This window comes from Phaethon aethereus (assembly GCF_964289735.1).
Source record: "Phaethon aethereus genome assembly, chromosome: 2".
In the NCBI taxonomy this organism is placed as follows: Eukaryota; Metazoa; Chordata; class Aves; order Phaethontiformes; family Phaethontidae; genus Phaethon; species Phaethon aethereus.
The window spans coordinates 50,418,415-50,435,620 of NC_138582.1; positions in this window are offsets into that span (position 1 = coordinate 50,418,415).

The window sequence follows — 17,206 nt, forward strand, 5'->3', positions numbered from 1 at the left end:
TTTTTGATGTTTTACTCCACCTGTTCTTCTATATTGTTTATGGCAATGAACGCTACTTCTAATACCAGCTGAATAAAGCAAGGTGAGTCTCTCTTCTTTCATGTGAAGTTCCCTTTTTTAACCCAATATGCTGTTCATTCATGCCTGTTAGTCACTAATCCATTCATTCTACTTTCTCGCATCTGCTTTTTCCAACACTCACAATAGGTCTTTAGACCCAAATGAATATCTACATGTTCTTTCAATCTATCAATTAATTCTGCTCCTGAAACTCTACATTATTCCAATCTTTTAGCTTTCATATTAATGTTTTTCCTGCAGATCCACCTAAGGAATCACATGAGCAAGTTACCAAATGCAATTGGATTTTATTTTAAGTTGCTCAGGGTTATCAGAATTCAACTCATCATGTTGCTTAATATCATTCTTTTAAAAATACAAAGTTTGAAACAAACAAAATTTGACACTTGTTTTTTTAGGTTGCAGTATTGTAACAATATATTTTCATCTTGTTTGAAAATCATCACTTCATAAGAAAATAAACCAGGACTTCCTAGAAAGTGAAGTGAGTAAAACTATACCCAAAGTTACAGGAATATACCTTGTTTAATAAAAAGGAAGTTTTTTGCTGGAGGTGGCAGAGATGGATTAGAAGTAATGCACATCATTACTTCTATTTGCAGCAATACACTGCAGCCACTGTGAGATTGCATAACCTATCCTAAAGTGTCTCTTGGCCAGAGCAGTAAATCAGATTCCACTAAAACTAGTCAGAAAATTCTTTACGACTTCTTGTTGTTGTTGGAAAAGGATGCTTTACTGAAATCAGAATATTTTATGAAAATTCAACTCTGAGTTCAGAAAGAAAGATTTGTTAGGTTTATTTTCTTAAAACGGCAGGGAAAATGCTTTGTAAGTTTCTGAATGGTCATTGTTGTGAATGATACCAACCTGGGAAATAGGACACCAGGTTTAATAGCCTGTTCTCCCTTTGAAACCAGGTATTTTGCATTCCCAGGGAGTAATCTCATTATGGGTCTGCAGAATCAGACTCTTACACTTTACCTTTACACTTTTCTGTCATTTCTGTTAAGTATCTCTTGAGCCAGAAAAAGAGAGATAGCATAGCTTAGTGGAGAGGTAGCAGGCAGGTAGTGTGGGCCACTTAATTAGGATGTGAGAGTTCATGATTTCCTACATCACTGAGTACTCATTTATTAAAAAAGAAAGACTCTGACAGGATACATTCAGAGAAAACTTACATCAGTTGTCAAACAAAAAGGACTTATCTATGATATAGGGTTGGTAAAATCAAGGCTTTTGCAAACCCTCTTCTTCCAGGGGACATACTTAGTCTGGTAGCTGGATCCCTCAAACAACAGGCTCTTTTGATTTTGAGATTATTTTTTTTTGAGGGAAAGCATCTGTTTCTGCACTTTAATTGCTACCTACAAGCTAAAGCCAAATCCTGAACACAATGTTATTGTAAGCACTGACTCTTGCTGCGACTCTTCTTTGTGTACCTATTTCCTTCCCCTTCTTATTTCATCTCACCTTTTTTTTTCTCTCTTGTGCTTAATAAGGTTTAGCTAGGCAAGCCTCTTACAACATTGCTGTGAATCTGTGACCATAATGACAGCTGAAACAATTTTTAAAACCCCGACAAAACAAATGAAAAAGTCCAAACATTATACTTGTTCAAGTTTGTAGAACTTTGACAGGCTAAAAAAGCAATAAAGTTGTGGGCTTTTTATTTTTAACAGAGAAATTGTAAGTGAAGTAAGCACTATGAAAAGCATATTTCTTCTCCCTTTTCGGCAATTTCTGTCTTCCTTTGTTTTCAGGGAACTAGGACTGAAAAAGCAATGATTGCTTCAGAAATCTCCAACTAATTTCTGTTCTTTTTAGAAGGATGGCTATTATCTTATTTTAACACTGTGAGAAAGACTATTAAATTAATTCTTCATTTCTATTAGACTTTATAGACATAAAGTAAAAAGAAATAAGTTAAATATGTGTCTTAATATTTTATTTTGCAAATGATCTTTCTCTTGTATTGAAAAAGGTAGAGGGGATTCTATATAATGTAATTTCTACCCATTTAAATCAATGCTTGCAAACTGATGTCTGCATTGAGGAATCTAAATGAAAAAAAAAACATTGTAACTTGATTCTTTTGCAAAAGAAATTTAACAAATGAACACACAAAACTAACACAAAATAGAAGAGAAAGAACAAAGGTAGTTTTTCAACTGCTACTAATGGCTGACTCGTATGTGATTTTTCAGCTCACCAGTTTGCCAGCCATGGTTTTGTGGTCTTAATACAAGAGAAAGGATTTTAAAAAAAAATAATGTACTAAAACCATCTGTAATAGTTCATTAGTCACATATGGTGATCTTAGCATGAGGTTTGGCATGTGTAGGGTTTGGCCCAAAGATTTCTGTGTTTGCACCCCTCAGGTGATTCTAATTTTCTACAGAGAAATCTGTGTGTGCCTTTTCAGATGGATGGTTCACCCTTGTTAAGACCTTTAAAAAAAACAATAAAAAGTTGTGGTTGAAACAACTTACTTTGCTAAGCTGTTGTAATGGTGAAGCAGAGGTAGATGAAATACTGTACAAAACTTAATTTTCCCTTTAAGAAGGAAAGGAGAGAAACAGGATATTTCCCTGGGCTCTTCCCCTCCTACTGGGTAACTTTTTACTCATTTGGCTGGAAAAGGGCAGACAACATCCTCAATTCTCTCTGTAGGTGTGGAGAGCCATGGAATGCACTGTGCAGTTTCGTTATTATATCTGAAATCAGGATATTGGATGGCATAGACATTAATCAAATATACTCCGAGGCTCAAGATGGCTAAACACAACACAAGAATACTCATGAAGAATGTGGGTTTTTTTCTCTTATTAAACTGCTAAGAAAACAACCTGAATGTATTTGACCTACCATATACCTGTACATTGCCCTGATGAAGTCAGGGAATAGTACTCCTAGAAGTACATATGGGACCATTGATTCTGAATCGCATCACGATGGCTCTGGAAAATTGAATTCTTACAGAGTGAGTATTCAGGCATGGCTTCAGGGCAGTCACTGAGGCCCCATTTCATAGCAGGAGACATATACTAGATTTGAACTAACTAGGTTGGATATTGCTATCAATGTAACCATAGCAACACAGAGCTTAGCCTGTGCTCATCTCTGATCTGCAGCAGAGACATGCTAGCATCCGGAGTGTTTGCGAGTTAGTCTAAAACTAGCTCGGGTGCGCCTGTTTGATCCAAAGTGCCAGCACTAAACACCTGCTCGGAGACTGCTAAGAGACAGAAAATTCCACTTCGAAAATCTTTATGCATACTGGCTATCTGCTGGAAGATTGGACTTTCAGATTGGGCAGCATTAGGAAAAGAAATGTTTTAAAAACAAGTTGTTTCAGTTACGTGAAGGGTATCATGAGTGTTTTTCTAGAATTGGACTGCTTGCACATTATATTACTATTACTGTTATTAGCTGCCGTTTCTTTTGATGTTGTTGAATACAGAAGAGTGCTAACTTAGGTTTACTCTCTCCCAGATGAACTTGCACACATATATGCATAAACATTAACAAATGAAAATTTACCTGAACTTATATATTATTTGAAAGACAAATCAGAAAATGTTAACATTTCACAGGAGTTTCCTGATGGTAATGTATTTGCGGCTTTGAAGCTGTTAAATATTATAGTACAAAAGACCGCATAATTATCCAAAAATATATATGTAAAGGATGTGGGAAAGGTCCGTATTTAAGGAAACTGAAAGAGGAACACATTTTGTACCATGGCTGTTTACAAATTTAATGTCTGTTCTGTTCCCTGGATAACTAATGGAAGATAAATAAAACATTATTTTGATGGAACAAATCACTTGCTTTCCTTTTGTTTGTGGTTCTTCAGTCTATACAATCCATTGGGGATGGAGTTCATAATTTAATACAACTTAAATAAATTTTAAAGTAAGATTTTTAAGTCTGTTGCAAAATATTGCTCACTTTTAATTTACTTTCATTACACATCTCTCTCTGGATATGGTCAGACCTTTTCCAGTGGATCATTTATTGGTAAAGAATATTTAGCTCAGAGACATATTTATGAAAATGTGCTCTTTTATGCAAACAACATTTAAAGATATAGAAAATATTTTCTGACTGATAAAATATTCTGTTTGACATTTTTGGAACAGATCTTTTAATTTTTTTATTTTGTTTGTAAAATATTTATATTAAGACTTCTTACCTGAAATAATATTTTTTTATTTCATCAACATGTAACAACAACAGGATGTAACTAGATTATTTCTTATTTTAATTTATTTAAAAACAACTTTTTTCCTTTTTTTTAATAGAAAATAAAATATTTGAAATAATCTACAAACATTTCTTCCACACTTAAATATCTTAATTTTTATAGAAAGAAGAAGTTAGGCTTAACCATTAACATATAATTTTCATAGTCTTTTTCTAATATCTATAGTAACAACCTTATGCTCAAGTCTATTAACAACATTAATTGTGAGAAGGTAATATCAACTTTAAGTAGGAATATTTCTCTCATCTTTTCATAGTGTTTTTTAATTCTTATACATGCAAAACCTACTCCAAAAAGAGTGAAAGCTTGCTTAACTAAGGATGATTGTACTGCCAAGATGAAACATGGGCAAGTACTTTCCAGTTAGAGATTTTTTTTAATGTATAGACTTTGAGGGTAAAGTTGGGTCATGTTTTCAAGTTTTGCTATACAAACCTTTACTGCAGAGCTTTCCAAATTAGATGTAATTTCCACAGATGGTAATCCTGGAAGATGTGAGTAAGAATGGCGAACCTGACAGAAATTCAATAGTTTCTATATATACTCAGACTTATGAGATCATTGGAAGCAAAGCTAGAAATTCAACACTGGGTCTTGCACTGCACTTCACTATTCAAGAAGGCCCTGTCTTTTTATTTTCATTTTCCTGATTAACTCATGTTCATTACCATATTTTTCAGCAAATCACTACATTTTTCAGCTAGAAAACTATAATCATTCAGTGAATGGGAAGATAAGCTCAAGAGCATTGATTCCTGTTGTGAAAGCACTAAGAAATACAGACAACGTCCACAGAGAAGTGTCTGGCTATGGTCCTCCACAATGCCTTAAAATTAACGTTACCTCTCTCCCAACAGCTTTCATCTCAAAGCAGTGTAGACCTTCACTGTGATTTTTCAAATAAAGATGGGGTGATCCCTGCTCCTGCATGCCAACAATTACACTGTGAAGAAAACGGTAGCTCTCAAGTGACAATCTCAAATAAACCGTGATGTCCAAATACATGCCCATTAGACATACTACTGATTGCATCACTGCCAAGAAGCTATTCCAAAGTCACTCGTGGGATGTTGTCCTCTGCTGAAGCTGGATTTTCAGATGGTCCAAGGCAACTGTTGAGAAGATCCTTCTCAGACATGTGAAAATTTATTTCCCTCAGTGACATATTTTTTAATCTGAGTGACGTTAGGCAGAAAATATATATGCCCCACACTTTTCTGATGGTCAAAATCTTTTCAAACTTATTTGGAAGGTGGATGTATGGGTAGCATTTTCTCTTTCAGTAGGACAGCTGGTCAACCACTGACCCTAGCAGGTGGCCTGGGTACCTCATAATGAAGAAATTGTGCTGTAGGACAAAACAAGCTACTTGCAGAGAATGGATTTTCATGGAGGTCCCTTCTTATCCCTTGGATGAAGAAATGTCACTGACTAATTATAAGACTTGAAGAAAAACAGAAGTTGACTTGTAACAAGTTTAGCAGATACTTTTGCGATAATTCTTCTGTTGAAGCTGCTAATTCAGGGGTAGTTCCCACCTATACAGACAAATTTAATTTTTGATGGAGTCCACAGAACATTGTTTTCTGCTGAATGTCAAGTTTTTGTTAAGGAATTTTTTGTGACAATTTGATGATATCTCAACATACAAGCAGATCACATCATCGTGTTAAATAAGGTCACTCTCTTTCATAGCTCGTCTTGGAAGAGGCAGCAGAAGATAAACTTGGTCCAGCCTTTGGTAAGCAATGAGTCACATGAACAGGAAGGAGACTTTCTCAGGTTTAAGCCAGCTATAAGCCTGTCCCCTCTGCTTCAGCTAGCTCTGTATGTCAGCTCCTGTCAACACCTCTGCCTAAATGTCAGGTGCTGGATGCCCAGGGTTTGGCTGCCTGTGCTCCAGGCCGGCTCTGACAGTACAGCAGCCCAGCCTTGAAGCAGAAAGCTGTTTGTTGGAAGAGCTGTGCAAAACCGCTGTGGGAGTTTGTCCCCCTTTCTCTCAGGGGCTATTCTTGCCTCAGCTACTTTGCAGTGTGCCCATACATATTGCCCATACATACTGCCCATACAAGGCCATGTATACCCTTGATCTGGACCCTGAGTCTGACCTTGGGCAGTGCTGGCTGACTCTAGGTACCGTCACCAGACTTGCTCTGCTCTTCTTGCTGGAGTACCACGGGGCTGCATCCTTTGTGGGTCCACTGCCAACTGTGCTGCCACCCCAGCTCCCTGAACCTTACGGAGCCTTTCCTCCACACGTACTAAAGGCCAGACTGAGGAGCAGACAGGCATCTGGAAGAGACAAAGCTATAACAGGGTGAGAAAAAATGTATCGAGCACTGTTAACAGGAGGATGAGGCTGGGGGAATTTTGTCTTCTAGCCTTTCCATCACAATGGAGTGAGAGGTCTGATCTGGATTTTTGGCACATGCTCATGAACAAGCCTACACAATCATGAAGAAAGGTTGCATGAGGAGTAAGGTGACCTATCCGTCATCTTTCACAGGTACTGTGCTTGTGGCTGAGGGGTTAGGAGGCACAAATCATGTGCAGGTAGGTGGATAGAAGATATCTGTGGACTCATGTAGTCTGGGGAATTATTCTTATCCAAAACAGAGATTATTACTCTTTAAGCTTCTCTGAACTTGTGTCTGCACATTTTTATGTACTGTGAGATAAGATTTTACTGGCTCAAAATCACAAGTGGTCAAACCTGAGAGGAAGGAGAAAGGAAGGTTGAAGGCAGCAGCAGATGCAGTTGTATACAGGAGCTGCTGAGAGGCAAACTGGCAACATCCACAGGCATGGAGGTGTCAGTGGCAAGTAAGACCTGCAAGTACTGTCTTGTGTTTTCCCAAAATCACAGTCTGTTACTTACCATTCTAATCAGTATTCAATATGTCTTTTTTATTATACCTCTGCATCTTACTCTACTGATGATAATTTATTTTAAAGTTTATACTGCTCTGAGAAATAGAGATCATTATTTTGAATGTTGTAAACCCTTAATTTTGGCTTAAGCAGCCATGAGGTATCTTGTATGTAATCATGTTCTGTTCTGAGATAACCTCTTCCTTGTGTATATATTGATACATAAAATGGCTGAAATACCCTTTCTGTCACAGTCAGTACATGTTAATCTGTGTATTTGAGTTGTTGTGGGTGAAAGTAACTGGAAGAATACTTCTGACCTTAGGTTCAGGTCTTGGGTTTGTTTGGAGCATATTCTTAGGCACAGGATATTTTCCTAATCTTCTTCCAAGCTTTGACATTTTAAGTCTGTATGGACAAGAGTTCACAGAGTTCCTACCAAGACCATGCTGTTGTAGGTAAAAGCCTGCGTGTATAGGTAAAGTTAGTCCTAGCATTAATGTAGGGAGAGCTAAGCTTAAAAAAAAAAAAAAAAGAAAAAAGAAGAGAGAGTGCTTCTAAGCTCATCAATGATTGATCTGCTTCTTTCCAAGTAATAAAAGTAGGGAAACATTTTTGAAGCATTTTTATTACTCTGAACCTTTGTATCATCAATAATTTAATAAAGCAGAAAAGTTGAAGAATCTGACTGAAACATTTGAATACTATTATTTGGACTGCCTTAGTTAGTAAAATGGTCCATTAACCTCCTAGAAATAATTGAGAAAATATAGTTCCAAAGGTACTCGATAGAGGAATAACCAGAGAGAAATATAGGAATATGAATCTTTCCCCAAATTTCTTTATTGGTCTTTCCCCAAAAGCACATCTACAAAGCAAGGATGAGACTGTGGCTTGCTGCTGTTAGATGTCTTGCAGAACCTGAGGGCTGAAATACATGTCTTTATAACAGCAGTGGTGCTTTTTTGTTTCACACAGTTTATAGTTGCAGCCTAAGCAAATATAGCTATAGTGACAAGATGCTATTGTCTTGTACATAAAATTTTTTCAGAGTCTAATGTTTATTAAAAAGTTTTAATTTTTACTTAATGTGCTTTATATAAGCAATTTTTTGCTTAATTTGCATGGTATTTTTGCATCATTTTATTAATCAAACAGTTTGTGTCAGTTTATGATGTGTTTCTTTACGGGGCTATTGATTCTTTTTCCTTCTGAACATTTTTTGGTCATCTTCAAATTTGCTTATTATTACACATGAGATTTTAAGTCAACATCAAACATATTTATTATGAAACAAATCAAAACATTAAACAGAGGCAAAATTTAAAATATTGCTAATGCAGCAATCTTAGCTGACTTGCATAATCCCTCAAGGTATATTAGATAAAATAATTTAAAACTGCATAAATAATTTTAAAGGTAATTTGTGCCATTATCAATACAGTACAGATTTCTTTTATTCTCTGTACTTATCAAGCTGTATTCTTATCACATTGTATGACTTATCTGCTTGCATTCAGGATCAGTAGGTCTGTATAGTTAGTAAATATTTAATAATTTTCCTGAGCAGTTTTTTCTGAGTGGAATTGTATTTGAAATGTAGAAGTTCTGTAGACAACACAGTAAACTGTAAGTAAAAGAAACTATATCATTTATCCTGAGAAGCTGCACTCAGCTATGCCTGAAATTCCTTGCAATCTGTATGATGCTTGCCAGAAGGATGAGACTATTTAGCTATTTCTGTACCTTTCAGGTTTCTATATCTCTTAAATGACACCTTAACACTTCTTTTTCGTTCTTTCATTTTGTAAGTAATTTCATCTAAATTACTATTCTAGAAGATTTTTCTTCTACAAAAGCTTCAGAAAATACTATAAAGTTAATTAAAATTTTTGTAGTAAATAGGACTATAGTGCATAGCTTTCCTGGTTGTGAAGCCATGCACATTTAAAGTTAGGTACCTACCAGGTCCAAAAATTAGATTCTTGTTGTTTTCCTGTATCGTACCCTACAGCTATGTTTCCATTCGCTTATGATCTTTGCATTTGACTAGTGCAAATTAAGTGCACTTGGAGACAGTGAATCACCCATCAGATAGTAAGATGAACCGCATACTAAATAGAAGGCAATATTTTATTCCAAAACTAATATTTTTAGACCAGGCAAAGGAAGCATATATAAATATTGTGCTAAGTTTTGATACTCATAAAAATGCTTTAAATTACTGAGGAAGAGAAAGCAAAAGAAAAGAAAGGAAATTTTCACCTTTAAGAGAAGAATACCACTTGTAGCATTAAATTATAGACTCAAAGTCTCTGTTACTGTTTGGAAACCATTCTTACTCAGACACCTGCAGAAGCTACTGATAGCTGAACCAAGAAATCAAGAGTAAATACACATAAACAGTACAGAAATGTTGTTCCAAAGCCTATGACATATAAAGTTTTTTGCTTTCTTCTGCCTCAGAAATTGACAATGAGGCTTTTCCCTACCATGAGTTTAGAAACCTGTTTTCATTGAGATATAAAGGCAAAATAAGTACTGTGGTTTGTAACTAAGAAGAGGAAGAGGACAAAATCTTTGAACGCTAGCCCAGAGTACAAATTTCATTTTGATTGTTTTAACAGGTATTTATGCTCAAGTCAAGTCATATGTCCGATATTAAATGTGAATATCAACATGTTGGACTGTCTTTCCTTCAGTATCAAGTTTAGCTTTCCCTACCAAAACCCCATTCAAAGGCAAACTAAAAATTCAACAAAGTTAAAAAAGGAGTCATCCTTCCACCTTGGAGCTGCCGTGCATCTCTTCCACATATTGGGAAACAGAGAGCTTCAGTCTTCTCTGATTCCTCTTGTACTTTACACATTTCATCTCCAACGGGAAGAATTCCAGTAACTCTGTTCCCAGTAAATAGGCAGTGCTGGGCAGCCAGTTCTAATCCTTAGAAAATGGGGCTGAATCCCATAGCAATAACTATATTGAGTAAGCCATCACACAGTATTTTTTTTGTTCCTGAGAGACTGCATTTCATCTTCAAATTAATAAGAATTATGTACAGAAGCTCTTCTTGTCCAAACCAATTTCCTCTTGCAGTTTCCTTTTCTATTCAAATCCCTAGCCAGCAGTCATGCAGAGATAAAAACTCCTGCAGCTGATCTGCTTTTTAAATCCAGTGGCACAGGCAGCACTTCACAGACAGCTTGTACAGCACACACGCACAAAAGTGACTTGTTGATTGGATTGACACGTTCTGTCCTGTAAATCAGCACAGAGAATTAGTGATCACACAGGAAATCATCCCTCTAGGAAAAAATTACTTTTATTTGAATTTGTGTAAACATTCAGAAATAAAACATACTGGAAAAATCTTCTTTTTCATCCTTCTCATGTTCCTCTCTTTCGTCCAAATAAGTAATAATGTACATTTGTTGCAGTTTCTATATCCTTTTTTTTTGCTTAGACAATTTCCACCAAATTCAATTTAGTTACTGTATGTTGTTCTGAATGAACTCTCATAGTCCGATTCCAAAGACACTTATTACTTATTTCTGCTGCAGTGGGGACGTGACAAGGTGTCATTGGCTTGGTAGGCCTATTGTTTCCAGATCTACATGCATCCATGTCTGAGCAGCTGGTGTAACATGGCATGCCGATTTTGGTAAGATGTCCATGGACATCAAATATTATTACAGAGCAGGGAAAATTTCACAAAAGTTGTGAATACTTATGAAGAAGTGTAATGATATACAGGATTATACAATAATCTATTGTTTTGTTTAGGTTTGTTCCTTTGTATTTTTTAACATTTTACTGATTTATGTAATATCTTATACTGCTTTTCTTTTATAATCCCAGACTGTTAAGTTAATGTCATTTCCCATTAGCACCCATTTAAACATTTGATTAATGTTATGCAAGTTTAATTCTGACAACACTTATTTATTATCCCACATCTTTTTGTAGTCAAAATTCCACTGGCAGCAATGTGATAATTGCTTATATGAGGACTGCTAGAGCTATTTGTCAATACTGTTCCTTGTATGAAGGAACATAGGCCCTCCTTATCAAAAATAATTCGGCTTGCACAACATTTATCAGCATCTCCATGCCATGTTGACAAAACAGTTTTGCTCAGGGTAACATCCTTATTTGAGTAGACTTGGAATGAAAAATCAGAAGACCTTCTGTGCCACAAAGAACAATGATGGTCCAAATCCAGCTCTCCATAGAATTGGTAAGGTCAGGAAGCCAAAATGTTTTTACATAAGTTAAAAAAATGATCGTGTGATATGGTCGTGTAAGAAAAATAGGAACTGGGTCAACTGAGAAGAATCAATAAATCCCCAAAACAGTTTCTCCTTGCTCTTAACTGTAGTGAAAGCCATTTTGAAAGATGCATGTGAAGGATACTTGTAACCACAGGTGCTACCAGGCCATAATATAGTTAGTTCCCTGAAGTACTTCAGACAAGGAAATTGATATCAGTCCTGTAATTTCTTTTAGTTATTGTATGCCTTCAGTCACAGTAGTTTTGCCCTGAACATATTTCAGCTAATGGTTTGGTAATCATCTACTATAGATAAATTGATATGCATACAGATAAGAATATATGGACAATATTCTCCCACCTGTGTCCCTAATAAACCTCAGTGACCTGAGAAGACTCCTCGTTATTTTCTGTGAAGTAAGCTGATATGTCTATGCCATGATATGGGAGCATTTTAGATTATTAAAGCTCTTCATGGTTCAGTGCAATTTAGGTGGGAAGTTATTTAACAGATTCTGTAAGGGAATCTTCTGTCTACAAGGCTTAGACTTTCAAAAATCCCTCTTGCTTGTCTCTATTTGTCTGTTTTCTGGTACTCATGTGAGTGTGTTTACATTTTGCTTCTATAAAATGCTATCAGAAAACTATGGGAGGTACATGAAAAGAAGTGAATACTTCAGTGCCATGACATTATTATAAATTATCAGTGAACTCATCATAGTCATTTTTAGGTCTCTCGTTTCATACTTTTTTGATGAGGAGAGGTTCCCTCAAAATAAATTTCATAACTGGCTCTTCTCGTGTTTATAATCTCCATGGACAAGAAAAACTCCAGGGTTTATTGAGGCAACGGTTAGGGAGCAGCTGTAGAGGGACCCACCTCCTGAGGACAAAAATGTATGGAGGAAAGTGGGAAGGAAACAATCTTTCCGGACAATGTGAATGAGAAGGAAAATATAAATACAAATCATTTTAGGGGAGGCTGGTAAGGGTTGCCTGGGGCAACAGATAGGTGGACTGCTTTAAACTGACACCTTTCCAACAGTAGCAAACAAAGGCTGAGATTAGTGAAGGAACAAAGGAGCTTGCAGATAAGACTGTTCTTGAGACATCTGGCACTAGCTGACTGATAAAAAAATGAAAGCAATTTGATCCCATTGGCCACTTCCCCTCCACAACTTAAACATGGCTGAGAAGTTCAGACTTTTATGACAGAATCATATCGAAGTTGTTGAGCAGCAGCAAAAGACAACTGCTGAAATCACAAAGATGACCATGGCTCCGCTCAGGGAGAGGCACTTGGTAGACTTCACACGTGCAGTGATTTGAACAGGTGCTCAAGGTCTGAGTATAGGGAGGACACTGAGACAATATTCCTGTTTGTTATGGTTAAGATGGCAAACCACAACCTTTCAGGATGATCTTTGTGTGCGTTCCTGTGGTTACTGGAAATCTGGGCCAGTGGCTCAGCACTGCCATGAGTAAGAGGTCTCTGTGGAGCACCAGACGTCATAGCTAGCTAAGGCCTCTGCAGGGAACCAAAAGAGTCATTAAAGCAATGCAAGGGAAAGGATGATGTGTGAGCACAACAGAGTGTGAAAAACATCCAGCTCTATTTCTCTTCTATGCAGACTATTTGCAAAGAAAACAAGAGACTGGTTGTTCTCAGCTGGAATTAGGTAAAAGAAGAAGGATTAAAGCAGAATCATTTGCCTTAGAGGGTATGCAAGGTAAACAATACGTCACCAGCATGGACAAGGTAGCTGTAGGGGAATATTGGGGTGTGGAGTTTTATAAGGTAACCCATAGCTAGATGGTCATTTTAGTGATACCATTCAAGGCCAGTATTGTTTAAGGAACAACATCAGACACACCAAATTTGAGTACAGGTACAGAAGAATTGGAACTACTGAGGAAAAAAGCAATTAGGGGATTGTTTTCTGTTTTGGAGGAATTTGGACACAGAAATGGAGGTGTGAAGGAGGCAAAGAGGTGAGTCCAGAAATTGAAGAAATGGGAAACAAGCTTAAAAATCCTGTAAAGTACAAATGAGGCTGAATCTTTAGCCAGTATGATTGTGGACACCTATGGCTGTGAATAGAGTTGTGGACCCAAGACCACTGGGAGACCAAATGGAAAACTCCTTGGACCACCCACTCCACCAGGCTTATGCCCAAGCAACCTGGAGTGGAAAGGTGGAGTAAAGATGGGTAGACTTGAACACCAATACAAAGAGGTGTGGGAGGGAAGGTTCATGACTTTGTAATTCAGTATGTGATTCATAACTTTTAATAATAATTCTTAGACTTAAAATTGTGTGTTACAGTATGCAAAATTACTAACTGTAATTTAGCAATAGTAATGTGTTTATTAGTTAATTATATTATTGATTTTAGAGTTGGTTTGTTCGTTTCTCAATAGTGTGCTGCTTAACCAACAAACGCTTTTGTCTCAGATAGTTACATCTCAAGCTCACAGTTTGAAGGGATAGAATCAGACTCTGAAGTAAAAGAAGCTCCTCCACTGGGAAACCCAGCTTCCTGTCAGTTCAGAATCACCTCTCAGGCCTTCAGTCATGAAGACAAATAATTTGGAATTGTTGGAGATAAAAGGTGAATCCCACAGAAGATAAAAGATGAACCATCCAGCACCAATTCAGGCACAAGGCAGATGCATACATCTCTTGACAGCACTGAGTGCAGAGCAACAGGATAAAATATCTGTCCAGGAAGTAATGGGGACATCAAGGTTATGAAATGACCTGAGATAACAGATGTCGGCTTTTAGAGCACCACCAAACAAGGCTACACAAAGAAAAAAAACAGTAAGCTGTATTCCCTTCTACCTCATCACAGTAAGGCCTTTTTCAAGTTTTTGAAGGACTGTTCATGTGTTATGGAGAAAAGTCTAGAGAATCATAGAATCATTAAGGCTGGAAAAGACCTCTAAGACCATCAAGTCCTACTGTCAACCCAACACCACCATGCCCACTAAACCACGTCCTGAAGTGCTACATCCACACATTTTCTGAACACCTCTAGTGATGGTGACTCCATCATCTCCCTGGGCAGCCTGTTCCAATGCTTGACCACTCTTTCAATAAAGAAATTTTTCCTAATATCTGATCTAAACTCCCCTGGCGCAACTTAAGACCACTTTGTCTCATCCTATCACTAGTTGCTTGGGAGAAAAGACCAACACCCACCTCACTACAACCTCCTTTCAGGTAGTTGTAGAGATAGATAAGGTCTCCCTTCAGCCTCCTTTTCTCCAGAAGACTCATCAGATGACATAAAATTAGGGTGGAGCAGACAGTCATCTTCAGGCAGTAAGGTGATAGGCACACATAACTGTGATCTGGCCTAGAAAAACTAATGATAGCCATGTGAAGCTCTAGAAGCCAGTTGAAATTCTGAAAGCTTGAAAGGAGAAAGCAAAGACATACAGAAGTATGCTAGTTTCTTTCCAATAGGTCTGAAATAGAAAGAGTGCAGGCTAGAGTGCAGGCTACTGAAGCACAAAACATTCTTCAACATAGGCTGTGAGAAAAAGAGGAAACAAAGGATCCTTTAGATGCTGGTGGTTCTTAAAAGAATGTATAGGACAAGGATGCTAAGAGATTTGAGTATTGGATAGAGTCTTGGTTTTGTGTAGAGGCTGTAGTTCGCTGAATTTGCCCCATGAATTATGAAGTCCCGGCACTCATACAGCGACAGGTGAGTAAATACATTTGAAGATAAAGATGGTAAAAGAAACTTCTCAAAATATAGCATCCGGTGAAGAAGAACTAACTCTGCTAATCATGATAATTCTTTTAGGGAACCTGTGGAAAGTATCCCATCTGCAATGGACTCCATATCTAATCGACAAGTAATAACTTCCCAGAGTGCAGACTGAAAGGCAGGAGCTGAAAGTCAACACAGAACTTGGGTCCGTAGAAGAAACTGGTAAGTCACCCCTTATCTGTGGAGAAAACTGTGGATGGAGGGAAGGCATGCTAAAAAGATTAAAGCCTACCGGCTGCAGCACATAGTGTGATGTGAGAACGTACTCCTGTATACTCTGCGTGGGGAAAAGTAACTGGTTTAGGAGAAATTATACTCTTGCCAGAGAACTAGATGGCTTCTGCACAGGAGTTCTCCCTACTGCTACCTTCATGCACTGGTGTTGATTTTCAAAAATCCTGGAAAACTGTCAGAATTTCAAGAGATTAGAAGACTGTCAACATAAATCTAAAATTAGATTGGCAAAAGAGGTGACCCAGAGCTCTGTATATTGACATCAGTAATGGAAGAATAATGAAAATTTTGCAAAATAGTGGAAGTCAAAATTAAGGACTTTAACATAAAATAATTAGAAGTCAAAAATGTAATTTTAATGCCAGTCAACATGGTTTCAAGAAATGTATGGTTTGCAGACAAATCCCTTTCCTGTTGACAAGATTATAAGTCTGGTTGTTATAGACAATCATGTTGATAAACACATTTGACTTAATATCACATTCCATTTTGATTTAAAAGCTTTCATTGTATGAAATAATAGTCTATGTTCAGTCTATATTCAACAGTTCACAGATTAACTCATTGATAGATATGACAATGAAAGCTGTTGAGTGGGGAGGTATCAGTGTGTTGTAGCAGCTATGACAGGACATAATTTTTGTGGAATCAAATAGTTGTGAGAGATCTCTGCAAGGTGAGCTGGGAGAAGGCATGCTGGTCCTTATCACTCCCCCTTTGCTTGGGAGCTGCATTTATATTCAGGTCCTTCCCCTCAGGTCCCTGCCAAAGTCATGCTGCAGTTATTCTTGCCATGTACCTTGGTGATCCTTACCTTCTGACTTGATTTTCTGGCTTGGCCTCAGACCTGCCTGGTCCTTATGAACTTACCCAGAGATGACTGGGCTGTGGCTGGCTGGACCTGCTCTGCTCTTCTTGCTGGGGTATACCATAGGGCTGCTTCCTGCATGGGTGAGGGCACTGCCATGCCAGCCGTGTTTTCACCCTTGGCGCCCAACTCCCGGTATCCTGCAGCGCAGCCGGTCCTGCTGCTCCCTGATAATGATGTACAGACTGCTCTTGACCAGAGATTTGTTGACCAGTTTCTCCAGAGATTTTCTCCTGACATGTTGCTACTCTGGAGACTAAAGTTATTGTCATCTTTCTCTAAAATTATATAGGTTCTATTGTCTCTTTTGCCTATAAAAATGTACAGGTTGCATTTCTGCATGTGTAAGCATTTCTTTCAATTCCACACCCTATCCAGGAAGAGAAAGAATGGGACTTGATTATGGGTTTTTTTTCTGGTTAGTTTTGCAGCTGTGATCAAAATCTATAGATGACCAAAAAATTGCAGATATTCTAGATACTGCTGTTTTTTATTGCAGCTATAATTAAAGGGATTTCTTTGGGGCTGAAAGAAGAACAAAAGGGAGGGATAAAAGGAAAATGTAAATAACATCTAGACAAGAACAATATAAATTAATAAACATACGAGAAAAAAACCAAAAAAAAACCCACCACCTAGCTGTAGGCAGTAAATGGTTTTAAGGATACAATGTGGGCTGTCATCATGGGGAACACCTGTGTAGGCATAGAAAAAAAGCAAGCAACTTTTGTCTGAATAAGGAGGTTACTGATGTCCCTCACTTTCCAAAATACAGCTACTGAGGTGGTCTCTGGCAGTGTAATAATGACTAAAGATCCTGCTAGAGG